At 46.1% G+C, this 21991-nt stretch overlaps 2 long non-coding RNA genes across 2 annotated transcripts; one reads left to right on the forward strand and one right to left on the reverse strand.

Annotated features, from left to right (window-relative positions):
* Positions 1-53: 53 nt before the first annotated feature.
* On the reverse strand, positions 54-5294 carry LOC139269957 (uncharacterized). Its single transcript, XR_011594375.1, has 3 exons — positions 4816-5294; positions 2043-2425; positions 54-807 (listed from the first exon to the last, which is right to left on the reverse strand). It is a non-coding gene; the product is annotated as an uncharacterized lncRNA (long non-coding RNA).
* A 189-nt stretch (positions 5295-5483) lies between these two features.
* On the forward strand, positions 5484-17519 carry LOC139269946 (uncharacterized). The gene is made up of 3 exons (XR_011594373.1): positions 5484-5661; positions 10192-10792; positions 16871-17519. It is a non-coding gene; the product is annotated as an uncharacterized lncRNA (long non-coding RNA).
* Positions 17520-21991: the final 4472 nt, after the last annotated feature.

A 21991-nucleotide genomic window follows, 5' to 3' on the forward strand; every position in this document is an offset into this window, starting at 1 on the left:
GTCCTTAATCAAGTCGTCTTATCATTGAGATATCAAGGACTAGTCGCACGGTATTTAAAAGAAGGCTGATTTATTTGACATTGATACAGAATATCAAACTATAGCCCAGCTATAGGGTAATTAACATCAACAAAAACAAACCCCAACTGCCAGAATGAACATGTTTCAGTACCGGATGTGATTAACAGCAGAATCCAACCCTGCATTCAATTGTGAACTCGCTGGTGTGCCAGCAGGTTGGATGACTGAGTGAATCCCTTCCCACACACAGAGCAGGTGAACGGCCCCTCTGCAGTGTGAATTCGCTGGTGTTTCTGAAGATTGGATGACTGAGCGAATCTCTTCCCACACATGAAGCAGGTGAATGGCTCTCCCCGGTGTGACTGCGTCGATGAGTTTCCAGCTGAGACAAGGAATTGAATCCCTTCCCACAGTCTCCACATTTCCATGGTTTCTCCGTGGTGCGGGTGTCCTTGTGTCTCTCCAAGTTGGACGATCAGTTGAAGCCACGTCAACACACACAACACGAGTACGGTATCTCCCCGCTGTGAATGGTGCGATTTTTTTTCAGGCTGTGTAACTGGTTAAAGCTCTTTCCACAATCAGTGCACTGGAGCACTCTCACTCGGGTGTGTGTGTCTCGGTGCTTTTCCAGTCACACTGATGTTTGAAATCTTTTCACACAGTCAGAACAGACAAACATTTCTCCTTCCACATACAAAGGCCAATGTTCTTCAGGTCCTAATGAATCGATTGACTCTCAGATCTTGATGTGGTGTTTGGTTCGAGTTTCTCATCTGCAACACCCTGTAAAAGGAGTTTACAAATGTCATCACTGTAAGTTTAGGACAGAAATTCAGAACAGACGATTCTAGTTTCTATGGAATAGTCTTTCCTCTTTGGAGAGGTCCCAGTGCATTTGAAAACCACGAATGTAACACGCCTATTGAAAAAAGGGAGACAGGAAACCAAAGACCAGTTAGCCTAACATCTGTCGTTGGGAAAATGCTGGCGTCCATTATTAAGGAAGCAGTAGCAGGATATTTGGAAAATCATAATGCAGTCAAGCAGAGTCAGCATGGTTTTATGAAAGGGTAATCATTACGACAGATTTGCTGGAATTCTTTGAGGATGTAACGAGCAGGGTAGATAAGGGCGAACTAGTGGATGTGGTGTATTTGGATTTCCAAAAGACATTTGATAAGGTGCCACATGAAAGGTTACTGCACAAGATAAGAGCTCATGGGGTTGGGGGTAATATACTAGCATGGACAGAAGATTGGCTAAGTAACTGAAAACAGAGAGTCGAGATAAATGGATCTTTTTCCAGTTGGCAACTGGTAACTAGTGGGGTGCCACTGGGATTGGTGCTGGGGCCTCAACTATTTACAATCTATATTAATGACTTGGATGAAGGGACCAAGTGTAATGTAACCAAGTTTGATGATGATACAAAGATGGGTGGGAAAGCAAGTTGCAAGGAGGATGCAAAGAATCTGCAAAGGGATATAGACAGGCTAATTGAGTGGGCAAACATTTGGCAGATGGAGTATAATGTGGGAAAGTGTGAGGTTATCCATTTCGGCAGGAAAAATAAAAAAGCAAATTATTATTTAAATGGAGATTACAAAGTGCTGCAATACAGAGGGACCTGGGGGTCCTTGAGCATGAAACACAAAATGTTAGTATGCAGGTACAGCAAGTAATCAGGAAGGCAAATGGAATGTTGGCCTTTATTGCAAGGGGGAGAGTGTATAAAAGCAGAGAAGTCCTGCTACAACTGTGCAGGGTATTGGTGAGACCACACCTGGAGTACTGCATACAGTTTAGGTGTCCTTATTTAAGGAGGTATATACTTGCATTGGAGGCAGTTCAGCAATGGCTCACAAGGTTGATTCCTGAGATGAGGGGGCCGAATAAATCCCTTTGCACACTCAAGGCAGGTGAATAGTCTCTCCCAGAGTGAGTGCCTTGATGTGTCTGCGGGTCCCTTGTGCTTTTAAAGCTTTTCTCACAGTCAGAGCATTTAAAAGGTCTCTTACCAGTGTGAACCTGATGGTGTCTCAGCAGGTTGGATCTCTGAGTTATTCCCTTCTCTCACACGGAGCAGATGAATGGCCTCTCCCCAGTGTGACTGTGTCGATGAGTTTCCAGCTCAGATGGGGAACTGATTCCGGATTTCCATGGATTCTCCATGGTGCAGGTGTCTTTTTGTCTCTCTAGGTTGGACGATCAGTTGAAGCCTCGTCTACACACAGAAAACGTGTATGGTTTCTCTCCGCTGTGAATGATGCTTTTTGCTTCCATATTTCTTATGTTCGTTTATTGAAAGATCGATCATATACAGGTCCTGATGAATCGAGTGACTGTCAGATCTTGATGCGGTGTTCGATTTGAGTTTCCCATTTAATACCCTTCTAATACCCTGTAAAATTAATTGAAAACTTGAAAAAAAGGAGTATGAGAGAGAACCCACAAAAAAAGGCAGGTTAGTAATTTGAATTTAATTAATCTGCTATTTGTGGGGCCTGCACTAGAACAAAGTGACCTTGAAAGCAGCCAGATTGTCATAAAAACCCAACTAGTTCACTAATGTCCTTCAGGGAAGGGAACCTACCACATGGACTGGGCCTACACAAGAATCTGGCCTCTATGGGAGGAGAGAGTAAGAGGTGGAAGGGGCGAAGGAGAGGAACTTTATGCATGTGCAACTCAACCATAACTTTGGCACAACCTCCCAAACCTGCGACCTCGGGAGTTCGGGAGTTCGGGAGTTCAGGAGTCCAAGAGAATGAGTTCAGGAGTCCGAGAGTTCGGGAGTTCAGGAATCTGAGAGAGAGAGTTCAGGAGTCCAAGGCGCAGGAGGCCCGGATGCCAGTGAGCAGCGGGAGGCCTGGAGGTCGACGAGGAGCTCACTTCTGGCGAAGAGCTCACAGCCCTCGTCCGGGCAAGTAAGCGATTGGCTGGTTGATTGGCAATTATCTCTCTTTCTCTTTTATAACAGATAAGTCTAATTAGAGGGATGGCAGGGCAGCTCAGTCCTGTGGAGTGCATGTCCTGCGGCATGTGGGAAGTCCCGGATGCTTCACGAAGCCTAGACAACCATGTGTGCAGGAGGTGTCTCCAGCTTCAACTACTCAAGCTCTATGTTTTGGAGCTTGAGCAACGGCTGGAGTCAATACGGTGCATCCGCGAGGCTGAGAGCTACGTGGCTAGCACGTTTCAGGAGGTGGTCACCCCGCAGCTTAAAAGCATGCAGGTAGCGGGGAAGTGGGTGACCACCAGACAGATGAAGAACACTAGACAGGTAGTGCAGGAATCCCCCTCATGAGTCCATCTTACTTTCCAATCCATACTCTCTTCTCAGCACCAGTGAGGGCGATGGTGTCTCTGGGGAGTACAGCCAGAGCCAAGACCAAGGCGCCATGGGTGGCTTAGCTGTACATGGAAGAGGGACAAAGAATAAAAGAGCTGTAGTGGTAGGGGATTCAATAGTTATGGGAATAGAAAGACGTGACTCCAGGATGGCAAGGTGCCTCCCTGATGCCAGGGTCAAGGATGTCACAGAGCGAACGCACGGCATTCTGGGGGGGAGAGGGTGAACAGCTGGAGGTCGTGGTCCATATCGGGACCAATGACATAGGTAGAACAAGGGATGAGGTCCTGCAGGCAGAATTTACGGGGTTAGGAGAAGAATTAAATGGTAGGACCTCAAAGATAGTAATCTCGGGGTTACTACCGGTGCTATGTGCTAATGAGTATAAGAATAGAAGGCATGGCTGGAGAGTTAGTGTAGGAAGGAGGGCTTTAAATTCCTGAGGCATTGGGACCGCTTCTGGGGAGATGGAACCTGTACAAACCGGACGGGTTGCATCTTAACAGCGCCAGGACCAATTCTGGCCATTTCGGGAAGTTTGGCCAGCTGAGAGTTACTCCAGTTTTTCTTAGGCCTCTGCAGAAAAACCTTCTGGAGAATTAAGGCAATCTGCGCAGGTAAGGAAATCAGCGCAGGTAAGTGCAGCAGATGTCCGGACAGCAGCAGCAGGAAAGGTAAGAGAGAGTTGGAGAGAGTGGGGGGAAGCCTTTCAGGTATAGTTAGGTGCGGGGACCGGGAGGGTGGAGGCCATTCCACCTGGGATAGGGGCAGGGGAGCAGACTAAGAGGCCACTCGGCCTGGGATATGGGCGGAGGAGCGGCCGGCAAGCCACTTGGCGCAAGGGGCGGGCGGGGGAGCAGACCGGGAGTCCCTTTGGCCTGGGATGGGGCGGGGATCGGCACTGGCATTGGGAGGGGTGGACACTTTAATAATTGGAGGTAAGTTGCTGCAATGTATTTTAATGTGGTTTTAAGTTGCTGCAATGTATTTTAATGTGGTGTAAGCTGGCTGTATGTTTCACTTTCCAACCTCAGCTCGCATTGTGTTTCTGGTTACCATGGCAACCCAATCTTTTTGGCGCAGATTAAGGCTCCACCCCCAAAACTAAAGGACAGGTTAGGCTGCGCCAAACTGAACAAATCAAACAGGGAAACTTAGAACATTTTTAGTTGGCGTACTTGAGCCCCAAAAAAACGGGCGTAACTCTTCAAGTATGCCAAAAAAAAGCTTTGGGGAAAATTGAGCCCAATGCTGTTTTACATTGTGCGGCGTGTCTGTTCAGCAACCTAATCTCCCAGAGAATCTACCTCGGTTGACAGTCTCACATTGGAAATTGTTGGTCCTATAATTGCCTGGGCCCTAAGCTCTGGAACTCCCTCCCTAAACCTCTCCGCCTCTCTATGTCTCTTTCCTCCTTTAAGACGCTCCTTAAAACCTACCTCTTTAAACAAGCTTTTGGTCATCTGCTGTAATTTCTTCTTATGTGGCTCGGTGTCAAATTTATCTGTTTGTCTTATAACACTGCTGTGAGGCGCCTTGGGACGTTTTACTATGTTAAAGGCGCTATATAAATAGAAGTTATTTACTGGGCTCAGAAGTACTGCTTCTCCTCCATCTCCACTCCAGCTCAAACTGATGCAACAAACAGACCTAAACAGGAGGCCAGGGACTGACTTCCGCATCCAGTGGCCATTCCCCCGGGCCTGCCACTGGGAGAAAGCCCCGTAGCTGCCGCCCCGCTCGAGGCCGGACCCGCAGGTTGTTGTTCGGGGCCTGAGGCCCACACAGGGTGTGTGTAAAGCGGATAATGTGGAATGTTTTCTCCCGTGCCTGGGCCGCACGCGGTGTGTGCGAAGCCCGCGTTTCCCCGGGGTTTATTAACCCGCTCCCTCCCTCCGCCCATCTCTTACGCGCTGCCTCATCGTCCGCCCGACTGCGCATGCTCAGACACTGAGGGAGATCCAGGCTCAGCCCCGCCCACTGGGTGCCGCAAGCCCTGCCCCTCACACTCCAATTGGTTCGAGGACAACCGCCTGCTCGGTCCTCTAGCCCCGCCCCCACTCTTCCTACTGGTCCGGAGCTGACATCAATCATCCAGGCAGTGTGAGCTGAGCAGGTGCGGTCGGGCGGAGGCGCCAGATGGTGACGCAGGAGGAGAGCGATCTCCAGGGAGCGGGTTAAAGAAACTCTGAGGGCAAAAACACCGAGTGCGGCCCCGGGTCCGAATACAACCCAGGGAACATTCTCCTCCGTGGTGAGAACCACCTGCAATGGTGCAGGTTCAGGTACAGATCTTTCCTCACTGCGTATTCGCATTGGTGTTGTGGGACCTGCAAAACACAACTGAGCTTATTGAATTTATTAGAACAGAAGAGTACACATTCTTGTGCTGTGCTGGCATATGAAGGAGGAGCATCACTGCTACAATAAATGAGACCAGAGAGTTACATAATAACGCATCACACGGTAGTACATATGGTGGTAAATCCGAGTTGAAATTCAGTGACCCAGAGAGCTGTGGAGGCTGGATCAGCCGGAGATAGACAGAATGATAAGGGAGTGAAGGTTTATGGGGAGCGGATAGAGAAGGGGACAGATGGCCAGATCACCTGCTCCTGCACTTCTCTCTTGTCAACCTGAGAGTAGCACAGAGGCTGCATGGGAATCAGGATAGCTGCATGCATAACATGCCATCATTCGTATATTATAATGAAATGACGTTACATTACTTTAACACTGCTTGACGCATTACTCACATGACACAAAGGAGGGCTCTGCCTCACCACGGGTGGCCGAGTGAGTGTGGTTGCCGGCCAGTGCCACAGCGCATTCCTCCAACTCGGTGAGCTGACCTAACTGTGCGGGCCCTCCTCCTGTGTGCGTGCGCTCAGCCCGATTCTTAGATATCTTCCTCTGCAAACAAAGAAACATAGAAAATAGGTGCAGGAGTAGGCCATTCGGCCCTTCGAACCTGCACCGCCATTCAATAAGATCATGGCTGATCATTCCCTCAGTACCCCTTTCCTGCTTTCTCTCCACACCCCTTGATCCCTTTAGCCGTAAGGGCCATATCTAACTCCCTCTTGAATATATCCAATGAACTGGCAGCAACAACTCTCTGCGGCAGGGAATTCCACAGGTTAACAACTCTCTGAGTGAAGAAGTTTCTCCTCATCTCAGTACTAAATGGACTACCCCTTATCCTAAGACTGTGTCCCCTGGTTCTGGACTTCCCCAACATTGGGAACACTCTTCCCGCATCTAACCTGTCCAGTCCCGTCAGAAGCTTATATGTTTCTATGAGATCCTCTCTCATCCTTCTAAGCTCCAGTGAATAAAGGCCCAGTTGATCCAGTCTCCTCATATGACAGTCCAGCCATCCCTGGAATCAGTCTGGTGAACCTTTGCTGCACTCCCTCAATAGCAAGAATGTCCTTCCTCAGATTAGGAGACCAAAACTGTACACAATATTCCAGGTGAGGCCTCACTAAAGCCCTGTACAACTGCAGTAAGACCTCCCTGTTCCTATACTCAAATCCCCTAGCTATGAAGGCCAAAATACCATTTGCCTTCTTCACCGCCTGCTGTACCTGCATGCCAACTTTCAATCACTGATGAACCATGACACCCAGGTCTCGTTGCACCTCCCCTTTTCCTAATCTGCCGCCATCCAGACAATCTGCCTTCGTGTTTTTGCCCCCAAAATGAATAACCTCACATTTATCCACATTATACTGCATCTGTCATGCATTTTCCCACTCACCTAACCTGTCCAAGTCACCCTGCAGCCTCTTAGCGTCCTCCTCACAGCTCACACCGCCACCAGTTTAGTGTCATCTGCAAACTTGGAGATATTACACTCAATTCCTTCATCTAAATCGTTAATATATATTGTAAAGAGCTGGGGTCCCAGCACTGAGCCCTGCGGCACCCCACTCGTCACTGCCTGCCATTCTGAAAAGGACCTGTTTATCCCGACTCTCTGCTTCCTGTCTGCCAACCAGTTCTCTATCCATGTCAGTACATTACCCCCAATACCATGCGCTTTGATTTTGCACACCAATCTCTTGTGCGGGACCTTGTCAAAAGCCTTTTGAAAATTCAAATACACCACATCCACTGGTTCTCCCTTGTCCACTCTGCTAGTTACATCCTCAAAAAATTCCAGAAGATTCGTCAAGCATGATTTCCCTTTCATAAATCCATGCTGACTTGGTCCGATCCTGTCACTGCTTTCCAAATGCATTGCTATTTCATCCTTAATGATTGATTCCAACATTTTCACCACTACTGATGTCAGGCTAACCGGTCTATAATTACCTGTTTTCTCTCTCCCTCCTTTCTTAAAAAGTGGTGTTACATTAGCTACCCTCCAGCCCATACGAACTGATCCAGAGTCGATTGACTGTTGAAAAATGATCACCAATGCATCCACTATTTCTAGGGCCACTTCCTTAAGTACTGTGGGATGCAGACTATCAGGCCCCGGGGATTTATCGGCCTTCAATCCCATCAATTTCCCGAACACAATTTCCCGCCTAATAAGGATATCCTTCAGTTCCTCCTTCTCGCTAGACCCTCGGTCCCCTAGTACATCCAGAAGGTTATTTGTGTCTTCCTTCATGAAGACAGAACCAAACTACTTGTTCAATTGGTCTGCCATTTCTTTATTCCCCATTATAAATTTACCTGAATCCGACTGCAAGGAACCTACGTTTGTCTTCACTAATCTTTTTCTCTTCACATATTTATAGAAGCTTTTGCAGTCAAGTTTTTATGTTCCCTGCAAGCTTCCTATCATACTCTATTTCCCCCCTCTTAATTAAACCTTTAGTCTTCCTCTGTTGAATTCTAAATTTCTCCCAGTCCTCAGGTTTGTTGCTTTTTCTAGCCAAATTATATGCCTCTTCCTTGGCTTTAACACTATCCTTAATTTCTCTTGTTAGCCATGGTTGAGCCACCTTCCCAGTTTTATTTTTACTCCAGACAGGGATGTACAATTGCTGAAGTTCATCCATGTGATCTTTAAATGTTTGCCATTGCTTGTCCACCGTCAACTCTTTAAGTATCACTCGCCAGTCTATTCTAACCAATTCATGTCTCATACCATCGAAGTTACCTTTCCTTAAGTTCAGGACCCTAATTTCCGAATTAACTGTGTCACTCTCCATCTTAATAAAGAATTCTACCATATTATGGTCACTCTTCCCCAAGGGGCCTCGCACAACAAGATTGCTAATTAGTCCCTTCTCATTACACATCACCCAGTCTAGGATGGCCAGCTCTTTAGTTGGTTCCTCGACATATTGGTCTAGAAAACCATCCCTAATACACTCCAGGAAATCCTCCTCCACCACATTGCTACCAGTTTGGTTCGCCCAATCAATATGTAGATTAAAGCCGCCCATGATAATTGCTGTACCTTTATTGTACACATCCCTTATTTCTTATTTGATGCTGTCCCCAACCTCACTACTACTGTTGGTGGTCTGCACACAACTCCCACTAGCGTTTTCTGCCCTTTGGAATTCCGCAGCTCCACCCATACCAATTCCACATCATCCAGGCTAATGGCCCTCCTTACTATTGCATTAATTTCCTCTTTAACCAGCAACGCCACCCCGCCTCCTTTTCCTTTCTGTCTATCCTTCCCAAATGCTGAATATCTTTGGATGTTGAGTTCCCAGCCTCGGTCACCCTGGAGCCATGTCTCCGTGATGCCAATGACATCATACCCCTTAACTGCTATCTGCGCAGTTAATTCGTCCACCTTATTCCGAATATTCCTCGCATTAAGGCACAGAGCCTTCAGGCTTGTCTTTCTAACACACTTTGCCCCTTTAGAATTTTGGTGTAATGTGGCCGTTTTTGTTTTTTGCCTTGGGTTTCTCTGCCGTCCACTTCTACTATTCTCCTTTCTATCTTTTGCTTCTGCTCCCATTTTGTTTCCCTCTGTCTCCCTGATAGGTTCCCATCCCCCTGCCATATTAGTTTAACTCCTCCCCAATAGCATTAGCAAACACTCCCCCTAGGACATTGGTTCCGGTCCTGCCCAGGTGCAGACCGTCCGGTCTGTACTGGTCCCACCTCCCCCAGGACCGATTCCAATGCCCCAGGAATTTGAATCCCTCCGTTCTGCACCACTGCTCAAGCCACGTATTCATCTGAGTTATCCTGCGATTCCTACTCTGACTAGCATCCTGAGATTACTACAAGAGCATGGCATAAGCTAATTGAGTAGGTACTATCATGGAAAGAGAACAGTTTCCAACATTATATGCAAATAAGGTTTGTATCCACAATTGATGCATGGTTATAACAAAGATCGTGTTTAGGATCTAATGCTTGACACAAACATCTCTCTCGACTACAATCTCCCTTGGATTTAACACTATCCAGGCCCCTCATAATTTTATACACTTCAATCAGGTCTCCCCTCAGCCTCCTCTGTTCCAAGGAACACAAACCCAGCCTATCCAATCTGTCCTCATAGCTAAAATTCTCCACTCCCGGCAACATCCTCGTAAATCTCCTCTGTATCCTCTCCAGTGCAATCACATCCTTCCTGTAATGTAGTTAATGCAAGTTAGCTCAGTTGGAGATGTTAGAGGATGCTTTATCAATGTTGAGATGTTTTTTCTATTCCCCAAATCAATCAGATTGTTGGACCATTAAAGTCAAGGTTCACAGATTAAGTTTATATAATACTTAAAATCACATACTAGAAGGAAAGAATGTTCCATAGAAAATAGAATGTCTCTTCTGAATTTCTATCCTGTACTTATAATGATGACTTTTGCAAACTCCTTTTCCAGGGTATTAGAAGAGGAGATTTGCAGACAGGAAACTCAAACCAAACATCACATCAAGATCTGACAGTCATTCGATTCATCAGGACCTGAATATCATTGGCCTTTGAATGTGGAAGGAGAAATATTTGTCTGTGGGAAAAGATTTCAAACATCAGTGTGACTGGAAAAGCACCGAGACACACACACCCATGTGAGAGTGTTCCAGTGTACTGACTGTGGAAAGAGCTTTAAACAGTTACACAGCCTGAAAAACATCACACCATTCACAGAGGGGAGATACCGTACACGTGTTGTGTGTGTGGATGAGGCTTCAACTGATCATCCAACCTGGAGATACACAAGGACACGCGCCCCACGGAGAAACCGTGGAAATGTGGGAACTGTGGTAAGGGATTCAATATCCCGCCCCAGCTGGAGGCCCATCATCACAGTCACACCGGGGAGAGGCCGTTCACCTGCTCCGTGTGTGGGAAGGGATTCACTGGCAATCCTATCTGCTGACATACAAGCGACTTCGCACTGGAAAGACTGTTCACCTGCTCTGTGTGTGGGAAAGTATTCACTCTGTCATCTAGCCTCACTTCACACCAACTTGTTCACACTGGTAAGAGACCTTTTAAATGTTCTGACTGTGAAAAAAACTTTATAAGCATAAGGGATCTTCTGACACGCCAGCGAGTTCACACTGGGGAGAGGCCGTTCACCTGCTCCATGTGTGGGAAGGGATTCACTCAGTCATCCACTTTTTGAGACACCAGCGAGTTCACAAGTGACTGCAGTGGTTGGATTCTGCTGTTATTGCTGCTGTTAGTCACATCTAGAACTGAACCATGTTCATTCTGGCATTTGGCATTTGTTTCTGCTGATGTTAATAACCCGTATAACTGGGCTGGAAATTAATATTTTCATATCTGTCAAATATATTAGGTTTGTTTCAAACACAGTGTGTCAGGTTCTTGATTTCTGGAAAATAAGAGGAGGCAAATTTATGTCTTGTTACAGACTGCTCCATTTTGTGATGTTTTCTCCTTTCTAACTCTAGATTATTTTGGTTCTCATGCCTTCGGTTACACTCATGGACAAGTCCCAGTTCCCCATACCTTCCAGAATTCCTCTCTTAGTCTTGAATCCAGGGAAGGTATCGATAACATGTCCGCGTACCTGCCCTGGAAATGTTTGATGGGGCAATGTATCTAACCCGTGATGTACCTGTCCTGGGAGTGTTTAAAATAAATATAAACAAAAAGGCTAATGAAATATTAACCTTTGTGACTAGAGGGCTAGAATATAAAGTAGAGGAAGGTCTGCTACAGATATTGATAGCCCTGGTTATACACTTCTGGGCATCCTAACCACCGCCCCCCCACCCCCCTCACTCTCTTCCCCCCGCCCCCTGTCTCTCTTCTCCCCCCGACTCTCTCCTCGTCCAACTCTCTCCCCTCTCCCCTTTGCCCCCACCCCCCCGACTCTGCAGCCTAACTAATGATTTGTACAGATTTACATGACCTCTGCCCTTTTGTACTCTACACCCCTATTTATACAAACTAGCAGTCAATGTGTTTTAAACCACTTTATCAACTTGTGCTCCCACTTTTAAAGATTTGTGTGTCTGATCCCTTGCTTCCTACAATACAGTACTGACAGTGACTACATTTTAAAAGTACTTAATTGGCTGTAAAGCACATTGCGATGTCCTGAGGTTGTGAAGAGTGCTGTATAAATGCAAGACCTTCTTGTATGTTTTTGAGCTACTAATGGCGATAATTCATATGACAGAAAATGTCTGATATAATGTGCATTATGGGAAAGAGAAGTTTAGTCTGAGTTAGAAACTCAAACAGGCGCTTCACTACAGACAGGTCGCAATAGCAACATTGATAAGATATTCCATTCCAGTGAATTGACTGGTTGGAATCTATAATCAGATCAGGGGAAAGAACAGGGTTTGTCTGTTATTAACCACATTATAAACTTAAACCAGAGTGAGTAATAGAATAGATTAGATTATAATGTGTGATGTTTATACCTATAATTGTGAAACCATAAGAAATAACCACTAACAGCAGTCAGGGTAGTTTAGGGATAATGAGAAAATTACTGTCGAAAAGTAACTGCTGGGAACCAGGGAAAGTGTGCTTGTAAATCACAGATTGGAGAAGTTCCAGCTGTCTTTTCCTCGCTTCCTGCCAAAACCCAGCAGAGAAGACAAAGAGGAGTCCGGTGCCAGAGATGGATCACTGCAGGGTATAAAAGTGAGGGGGAGACTGATGTAAGGGGACAGTCAGGACTGGAGACACCAGAGATCAAGCTCAGGGCGCCTGAGGTTCCAGCCAGTGGGCTGACCTCGTGTCAGTTACTGTGGACACGCGGGACTTGCATGTTTACTCTGATTGATGGCTCAATATAAGATACGCTGGAGGACAGAGAATATGCTCATTTTATATTTCTTAATAAGCTGCTGACACTAGACTCTCGAATCTGCTCATTAATAACACAATGCATTAGCATTAAATCTTACACCTCTTTGCTGTTCTACTCCTCCACTCCTTTTAAATGTTTCCCATTTAAATGTACATTTTATCTTTTTCTAACTTATAAAATGTATCATCTCATATTTCTTGGCATGTCGTAGATCTGACATCTATCTGCCCCATTTACTCACCTGTGTATATCACACTGCAGTCACTTACAGTCTTTACAGTTGGCCATGGTCCCTATTTTGGTCTCATCTGGAAAGTTTGATCTTGTGCCCCATATACTCAAGTGCAGATAATTTCTCTATATTGAGAAGAGCAATGATCCCCACACTGACCCTGGGGAACACCACTGTTTACATCCCTCCAGTCTGAAGAACATCCATTAACCACTACTCTCTGTTTTCTGCCCCTTACCTAACTTCCTATCCACGCTGCCCCACTCCCTTTAATACTGTGAGTCTTAATTTGATCAGTGCTGTGCGCATTGTCCGTATGCCTGATACAAGACTCCCGAAACAAGGACTCTACTCCGAGCTCCTTCTCGGCAAGCGAGTTCCAGGAGTGCAGAGAAAGTGCTTCAAAGACATCCTCAAAGCCTCCTTGAAAAAATGTAACATCCTCACCGACTCTTGGGAATCCCTGGCTCAAGACCGCTCCTGGAGGAGAAGCATCCGAGAAGGCGCCGAATACTTCAGGTTTCTTCGTCGGGAGCACATGGAAGCCAAGTACAAACGAACAGAAGGAATGCAAGACAAATCAAGACAAATTGCCCCACCTGTGATAGAGTCTATAGATCCCACATAGGACTCTAGTCACCTTAGAGCTCATAATGGTGTGGAAGCAAGTCATCCTTGACCACAGGGGACTGCCTAAGAAGAAGTAATTTGATCAACAAGCCTCCTGTTCTGCACTTTATCAAACACCTTTTGACAATCCATCTACACAACATCCACTATATTTCCTTTCTCACTAAACTGTGTTATTTCCCCAAATAATCCCTGCTGTCTGTCCTGAATGAATCCATTTCACTACAAATGTTGCAATGTTTGCTCCACCCCACAGGGTTCCATCTGTTTAAAGCCACAACAGAAAGGTCCAGTTTTCACCTGGAGTTTAAGAGAAATCAGCTTTAAAAATTATGCAGAGTTTCAGCCAATGAGGGAGATCCGGGCTCAGCCCCGCCCACTGGGTGCTGAAAGCCCCGCCCTTTACACACTCCGATTCGTTGGAGGTCCGTCCGCTCGGTCCTCCACCCTGCCCCGCTCTTACTATTGGTCTGGAGCTGCCTTCAATCACCCAGGCAGTGTGAGCTGAGCATGCGTGGGTGGCGACTGCGGGTGAGGCAGCAGGTGAGAGAGATGGGCAGAGGGAGCAGGTTAATAAACCCGGGGGACGCAGGCTTCACACACACTGAGTGTAGGTTCAGGCTCGAGAGAAAACACTCCACATTATCCACCTCCCCACAACAGGGAGGTTATGCTTGGACTGCATAAAATAATAGTTAGGTCACAGCTAGAGAACTAGTGCAGTTCTGGTCACCACATTACAGGAAAGATGTGATTGCATTAGAGAGGGTACAAAGGAGACTTATGAAGATGTTGCCTGACTGGAGAATTTTAGCTATGAGGAAAGATTGGAGATGCTGGATTTGTTTTCTTTGGAACAGAGGAGGCTGAGAGGAGACTTGATTGAGGAGTATAAAATTATGAGGGGCCTGGATAGAGTGGATAGGAAGGACCTGTTTCCCTTGGCAGAGGAGTCAACAATCAGTGGGCATAGATTTAAAGTAATTGGGGGGAGGTTTAGAGGAGATATGAGGGGAAATTTCTTCAACCAGAGGGTGGTGGGGGTCTGGAATTCATTGCCTGAAAGGGTGGTAGAGGCAGAAACCCTCGCCACATTTAAAAGATACTTGGATGCGCACTTAAAGTACCGTAACCTACAGGGCTACGGACTAAGAGCCGGAAAGTGGGATTGGGTGGATAACTCTTTGTTGGCCAGCGTGGACATGATGGGCCGAAATGGCTTCCTTCCATCTGTAAATTTCTATGATTCTCACTACCCGGTAGTTTAAAACACAAACTCCGGGACAACCAGGAAGTGCTGGGAAATCCCCAGCAAGTCAGGGAGTGTCTGTAAATGAAGGAGAAATTGGGAGCATCTGTAAATGAAGGAGAAATGGAGATTGGTCAGGTAGTGTCTGTAAATGAAGGGGAAATGGTGACTGGTCATGGATCATCTGTAAATGAATTGGGAACTGGTGACAGGTCAGGGAGTGTCTGTAAATGAAGGAGAAATGGGGACTGGTGAGGGAGCGCCTATAAATGAAGAAGAAATTGTGACATTTCTAGGAGAACTCCCATACCAAAAATGGGAGATATTACAGAGGGAAAGCAAGTCGGGAAGGACAGAATATTGGATCAGGGATAGAGCCTGAGACAGCACCTTCTGGGAAGGAGGGTGAGGGGAACCAGTGAGTGTAGAACTGAATCCAGCCAGAGTCAGCAGCTTCAAGGGAGAGAGAGTGAGGGGAACCAGTGAGTGTAGAATTGAACTCAGCCAGAGTCAGCACCTTCAGGGAAGGAGAGCGAGGGGAACCAGTGAGTGTAGAACTGAACCCAGCCAGAGTCAGCACTTTCAGGGGAGGAGAGCGAGAGGAACCAGTGAGTGTAGAACTGAGGATGTAACTAGTAGAGTGGACAAGGGAGAACGAGTGGATGTGGTGTATTTAAACTTTCATAAGGCTTTTGACAAGGTCCCACACAAGAGATTGGTGTGCAAAATCTAAGAACTTGGTATTGGAGGTAATATACTGACGTGGATAGAGAACTGGGTGGCAGACAAGAAGCAGAGAGTCGTGATAAATAGGTCCTTTTCAGAATGGCAGGCAGTGACTAGTGGAGTGCCGCAGGGATCAGTGCTGGGACTCCAGCTCTTTACAATATACATCAATGATTTAGATGAAGGAATTGAGGTAATATCTCCAAGTTTGCAGATGACACTAAACTGGGTGGCGCTGTGAGCTGTGAGGGGGATGCTAAGAGGCTGCAGAGTGACTTGGACAGGTTAAGTGAGTTGGCAAATGCATGGCAGATGCAGTATAATGTGGATAAATATGAGGTTATCCACTTTGGGGGCAAAAACGCGAAGACAGAATATTATGTGAATGGCGGCAGATTAGGAAAAGGGGAGGTGCAACGAGACCTAGGTGTCATGGTTCATCAGTCATTGAAAGTTGGCATGCAGGTACAGCAGGCGGTGAAGAAGGCCAATGGTATGTTGGCCTTCATAGCTAGGGGATTTGAGTATAGGAGCAGGGAGGTCTTACTGCAGTTGTACAGGGCCTTGGTGAGGCCTCACCTGGAATATTGGTCTCCTAATCTGAGGAAGGACGTTCTTGCTATTGAGGGAGTGCAGCGAAGGTTCGCCAGACTGATTCCGGGATGGCAGGACTGACATATGAGGAGAGACTGGATCAACTGGGCCTTTATACATTGGAGTTTAGAAGGATGAGAGGAGATCTCATAGAAACATATAAGATTCTGACGGGGCGGGACTGGTTAGATGCGGGTAGAATGTTCCCGATGTTGGGGAAGTTCAGAACCAGGGGACACAGTCTTAGGATAAGGGGTAGGCCATTTAGGACTGAGATTAGGAGAAACTTCTTCACTCAGAGCATTGTTTACCTGTGGAATTCCCTACCGCAGAGAGTTGTTGATGCCAGTTCACTGGATATATTCAAGAGGGAGTTAGATATGGTCCTTACGGTTAAGGGGATCAAGGGGTATGGAGAGAAAGCAGGAAAGGGATACTGAGGGACTGATCAGCCATAATCTTATTGAATGGTGGTGCAGGCTCGAAGGGCCGAATGGCCTACTACTGCACCTATTTTCTAGGTTTCTATGAACCCAGCTAGAATCATCACTTTCAGGGGTGGAGAGGAAGGGGAATCAGTTGTGTGGAGCTGAACCCAGTCAGCGTCAGCACCTTCAAGGAAGGGAGAGAAGTCGACTAAAAGGGAAAACTTTGAAGCAGGTGCGATGGGTTTGGATTTCAGCACAGGAAGGAGGGAGAATGTGTGGGATGGGGATTTACAGCTTTGGGGGAACAAGACAGGGAAGAATGTTCCATAGAAACTAGAATTGTCTGTTCTGAATTTCTGTCCTGTACTTTCAGTGCTGACTTTTGTAAACTCCTTTTTACAGGGTATTAGAAGGGGTGGATTTGCAGATGGGAAATTCAAACCAAACATGACGTCAACATCTGACAGAGTCTCTCAAATCATCAGGACCTGAATGTCATCAGCCTTTGAACGTGGAAGGAGAAATGTTTATCTTTTCTGGTTTTGGGAAAAGATTTTAAACATCAATGTGACTGGAAAAGCACTGAGACACACACCCGAGTGAGAGTGTTCCAGTGCACTGATTGTGGAAAGAGTTTTAACCAGTTACACAGCCTGAAAAAACGTCACGCCATTCACAGCGGGGAGAAACCGTACATGTGTTGTGTGAGTGAGTGGACGAGGCTTCAACTGATCGTCCAACCTGGAGATATACAAGGACACCCACACCATGGAGGTGTGGAAAGGGATTCAGTTCCCCATCCCAGGTGGAAATTCAACGGTGCAGTCACAGCAGGGAGAGGCCGTTCACCTGCTCTGAGTGTGGGAAGGGATTCACTAACTCAGCCGACCTGCTGACAGACCAGCAAGTTCACACTGGGGAGAGGTCGCTCAGCTGCTCTCAATGCGGAAAGAAGTTCAGATGTTCATCCAACCTCACTGACCACCACCAAGTTCACACTGGGGAGAGACCATTCACCTGCTCCCTGTGTGGGAAGGGATTCACTTGTTCCTCCCACCTCACTGAACACATGCATATTCACACGGGAGAGAGACCATTCACTTGCTCTGTTTGTGGGAAGAGATTCACTCAGTCATCTGACCTCACTGCACACCAACTTTTTCACACCAATAAGAGGCCTTTTAAATGTTGTGTGAGAAAAGCTTCAAAAGCATAAATAATCTGATGAGACACCAACACACTCAAACTGGGGAGAGGCCGTTCACCTGCTCCGTGTGTGATCCATCCAACCTTCTAACACACCAACGAGTTCACAACTGACTGCAGGGGTTGGATTCTGCTGTTAATCACATCCAGGATGGAAACATGTTCATTCTGACAATGGGGCTTTGTTTTCCCTATAACTGGGCTGGATATCTAACAAATAAATCAGCTTTGGTTCAAACACACAGTGTGTCAATTCCTTGATTTCTCCAAAATGAGAGACTAATTGATATCCTGTTACCGATTCGCAGAAATATGCAGGCTATGGCAACAAGAGATGGGAAGACCCGAGAGTAAGGTTAAGGTGCCTTGAACATAGAAATGAATTACCAATTGAAACTGAAGTTTAATCAATTCTTCCTTAGCATAGCCAGTAACAAGTATAAACTAATCATCAGGGCACAGACGAATGTGTAATCAAAGAGATGGGACAGATTATAGAATAGTATAAACCAAGAGGGGAAACCCCACCTAGGCAGCAAGAACCTAGGAACCACCCTCGAGAGAAGCCGGACCTTAAGCTAGGAGCTTAAAGCAGGGCACCAGTGGTGGAGATTGATCACCTCTGTTAACGGGTAATACGAGCACAAGTGCTATTTTATACATTGCACTTTAATTCTACTTTGGGAAATAAAGTTTCTTTGGCTTAAACGTAACGTTTATCAATGACTTTCTTTCAATACTCGAAGTCCCACCAAATTTTTGCGACTGTAGTGACTAAATACCCACCGAGTAAACTGTCTACAAACCTAATGAGTTTTGGGCAACACGATTGTTCCATTTTTGAGCCTGTTCTCCTTTGTTCAATAAAGACTTGTCCTTATGTAGCACCTTAATTGACCTCAGGATGTCCCAAAGTGCCTGACAGCCAATGAAGGACAACAACATCAAAGTACATTTGAAGTGCATTCACTGTTGTTATGTAGGAAATGTGGCAGCCAATTTGCGCACAGCAAGCTGCCATGAACAGCATTAGCCAGATAAGCTGTTTTAGTGATATCGGTCTAGGGCTGATGGGGCCTCGGCTCATCCAAAGATGACAGCTCTAACAGTGCAGCATTCCTCAATACTGCATTGGAATGTCAACCTAGATTTTGTGCCCAAGTCACTAGAGGTGGACTTGAGCGAACAACGCACAAAATCAGAGATGAAACTGCTACCACTGAGCCACAACTAACACCCGATCATTAATCTAGTTTATTTTAGTTCTCATACCTTCAGTTATTCCCACAGACAAGTCTCAGCTCCCCATACCTTCCAGAATACCCCTCCTAGCCTCGGTATCCAGCAAATGTATCAATTATATGTCCATGTACCTGTCCTGGGAGTGTTTGACAGAACAGTGTAAAGAGAGCTTTACTCTGTATCTAACCCATGTTGTACCTGCTCTGGAAGTACTTCATGCGACAATGTAGAGGGAGCTTTACTCTGTATCTAACCCGTGCTGTACCTGCCCTGGGAGTATTTGATTGGGCAGTGTGGAGGAAGCTTTACTCTGTATCTAACCCATGCAGTACCTACCCTAGGAGTGTTTGATGGGAGCATATAGAGGGAGCTTTAATCTGTATTGAAACTGTGCTATACCTGTCCTCAGAGTGTTTGATGAGAAAGTGTATAGGAAGCTTTACTCTAAATATAACCCATGCTGTAGCTGCCCTGGGAGTGTTTGATGGAAGAGTGTAGATGGAGCTTTTCTCTGTATCTGACCCGTGCTGTAGAACACTAGGTGCTCAGAATACCTCATTCCCCAGCACTGACATCCATCACCTTGATGAGAACAAAAATGAACACAAAGAGAAACCCATCATATTCTCCCCAGACACCAATCTGGAAAGGCAATGAGCGTCCCGAACATTATTGTACAGGGCGCTCGATAGTTCATCCCTGGGTCTGAGCCTTTTGGTGATGATTTGAATTTGATGCCCTCGAGTTACTGACTCACCGACTAGTGGAAATAGTTTTTCCTCATTTACCTGATCAAATTTGACCACCTCCCTCAGATCTCCAATGACCTTTTGTTCTAAAAAGAGCCCGAGTTTCTCCAATCTCTCCTGATAACTAAAGCCTCTCTTCCCTGGTATCATCTCAGTGAATCTCTCTGCACCCTCTCCATGGCCTTGACATCCTTCCTGGTGTAAGATGCTCCAAAACCTGACAATATTGGAACTGCAGCCTAACCAATGATTTGTACAGGTTTACATGACCTCTGCCCTTTTGTACTCTGCACCCCGATTTATACAACCTAGGATCCCATGTGTTTTAAATCACTATCAACTTTCCCTCCCACTTTTAAAGGTTTGTGTATCTGGACCCCTTGTAGGTTTTAGAGATTTTAACACAACATGATTAAAACACATTGAGTTAAATGGCTGATATAATGTGCAATATGCGAAAGAGAAGTTTAGTCTGAGTTCGAAACTCAAACAGGCGCTTCACTACAGACAGGTCGCCGTGGCAACATTGATAAGACATTCCATTCACTGAGCCAACTGGTTGGAAACTGTAATCAGATCATGGGGAAAGAACAGGGTTTGTCTGTTATTAACCACATTATAACCACATTAGGAGCTAAATTAAAAAGTAGGACCTCAAAAGTAGTAATCTCGGGATTGCTACCAGTGCCACGTGATAGTCAGAGTAGGAATCGCAGGATAGCTCAGATGAATACGTGGCTTGAGCACTGGTGCAGCAGGGAGGGATTCAAATTCCTGGGGCATTGGCACCGGTTCTGGGGGAGGTGGGACCAGTACAATCCAGACGGTCTGCACCTGGGCAGAATCGGAACCAATGTCCTCGGGGGAGTGTTTGCTAGTGCTGTTGGGAAGGAGTTAAACTAATATGGCAGGGGGATGGGAACCAATGCAGGGAGACAGAGGGAAACAAAAAGGAGGCAAAAGCAAAAGACAGAAAGGAGATGAGGAAAAGTGGAGGGCAGAGAAACCCAAGGCAAAGAACAAAAAGGGCCACTGTACAGCAAAATTCTAAAAGGACAAAGGGTGTTAAAAAAACAAGCCTGAAGGCTTTGTGTCTTAATGCAAGGAGTATCCGCAATAAAGTGGATGAATTAACTGTGCAAATAGATGTTAACAAATATGATGTGATTGGGATTACGGAGACGTGGCACCAGGATGATCAGGGCTGGGAACTCAACATCCAGGGGTATTCAACATTCAGGAAGGATAGAATAAAAGGAAAAGGAGGTGGGGTAGCATTGCTGGTTAAAGAGGAGATTAATGCAATAGTTAGGAAAGACATTAGCTTGGATGATGTGGAATCTATATGGGTAGAGCTGCTGAACACCAAAGGGCAAAAAATGTTAGTGGGAGTTGTGTACAGACCTCTAAACAGTAGTAGTAATGTTCGGGAGGGCATCAAACAGGAAATTAGGGGTGCATGCAATAAAGGTGCAGCAGTTATAATGGGTGACTTTAATATGCACATAGATTGGGCTAACCAAACTGGAAGCAATACGGTGGAGGAGGATTTCCTGGAGTGCATAAGGGATGGTTATTTAGACCAATATGTCGAGGAACCAACTAGGGGGGAGGCCATCTTAGACTGGGTGTTATGTAATGAGAGAGGATTAATTAGCAATCTCGTTGTGCGAGGCCCCTTGGGGAAGAGTGACCATAATATGGTGGAATTCTGCATTAGGATGGAGAATGAAACAGTTAATTCAGAGACCATGGTCCAGAACTTAAAGAAGGCTAACTTTGAAGGTATGAGGCGTGAATTGGCTGGGATGGATTGGCGAATGATATTTAAGGGGTTGACTGTGGATGGGCAATGGCAGACATTTAGAGACCGCATGGATGAACTACAACAATTGTACATTCCTGTCTGGCATAAAAATAAAAAAGGGAAGGTGGCTCAACCGTGGCTATCAAGGGAAATCAGGGATAGTATTAAAGCCAAGGAAGTGGCATACAAATTGGCCAGAAATAGCAGCGAACCTGGGGACTGGGAGAAATTTAGAACTCAGCAGAGGAGGACAAAGGGTTTGATTAGGGCAGGGAAAATGGAGTATGAGAAGAAGCTTGCAGGGAACATTAAGACGGATTGCAAAACTTTCTATAGATATGTAAAGAGAAAAAGGTTAGTAAAGACAAACGTAGGTCCCCTGCAGTCAGAATCAGGGGAAGTCATAACGGGGAACAAAGAAATGGCGGACCAATTGAACAAGTACTTTGGTTCGGTATTCACGAAGGAGGACACAAACAACCTTCCGGTTATAAAAGGGGTCGGGGGGTCGAGTAAGGA

This window comes from Pristiophorus japonicus, chromosome 1 (assembly GCF_044704955.1).
Source record: "Pristiophorus japonicus isolate sPriJap1 chromosome 1, sPriJap1.hap1, whole genome shotgun sequence".
Taxonomy (NCBI): Eukaryota; Metazoa; Chordata; class Chondrichthyes; family Pristiophoridae; genus Pristiophorus; species Pristiophorus japonicus.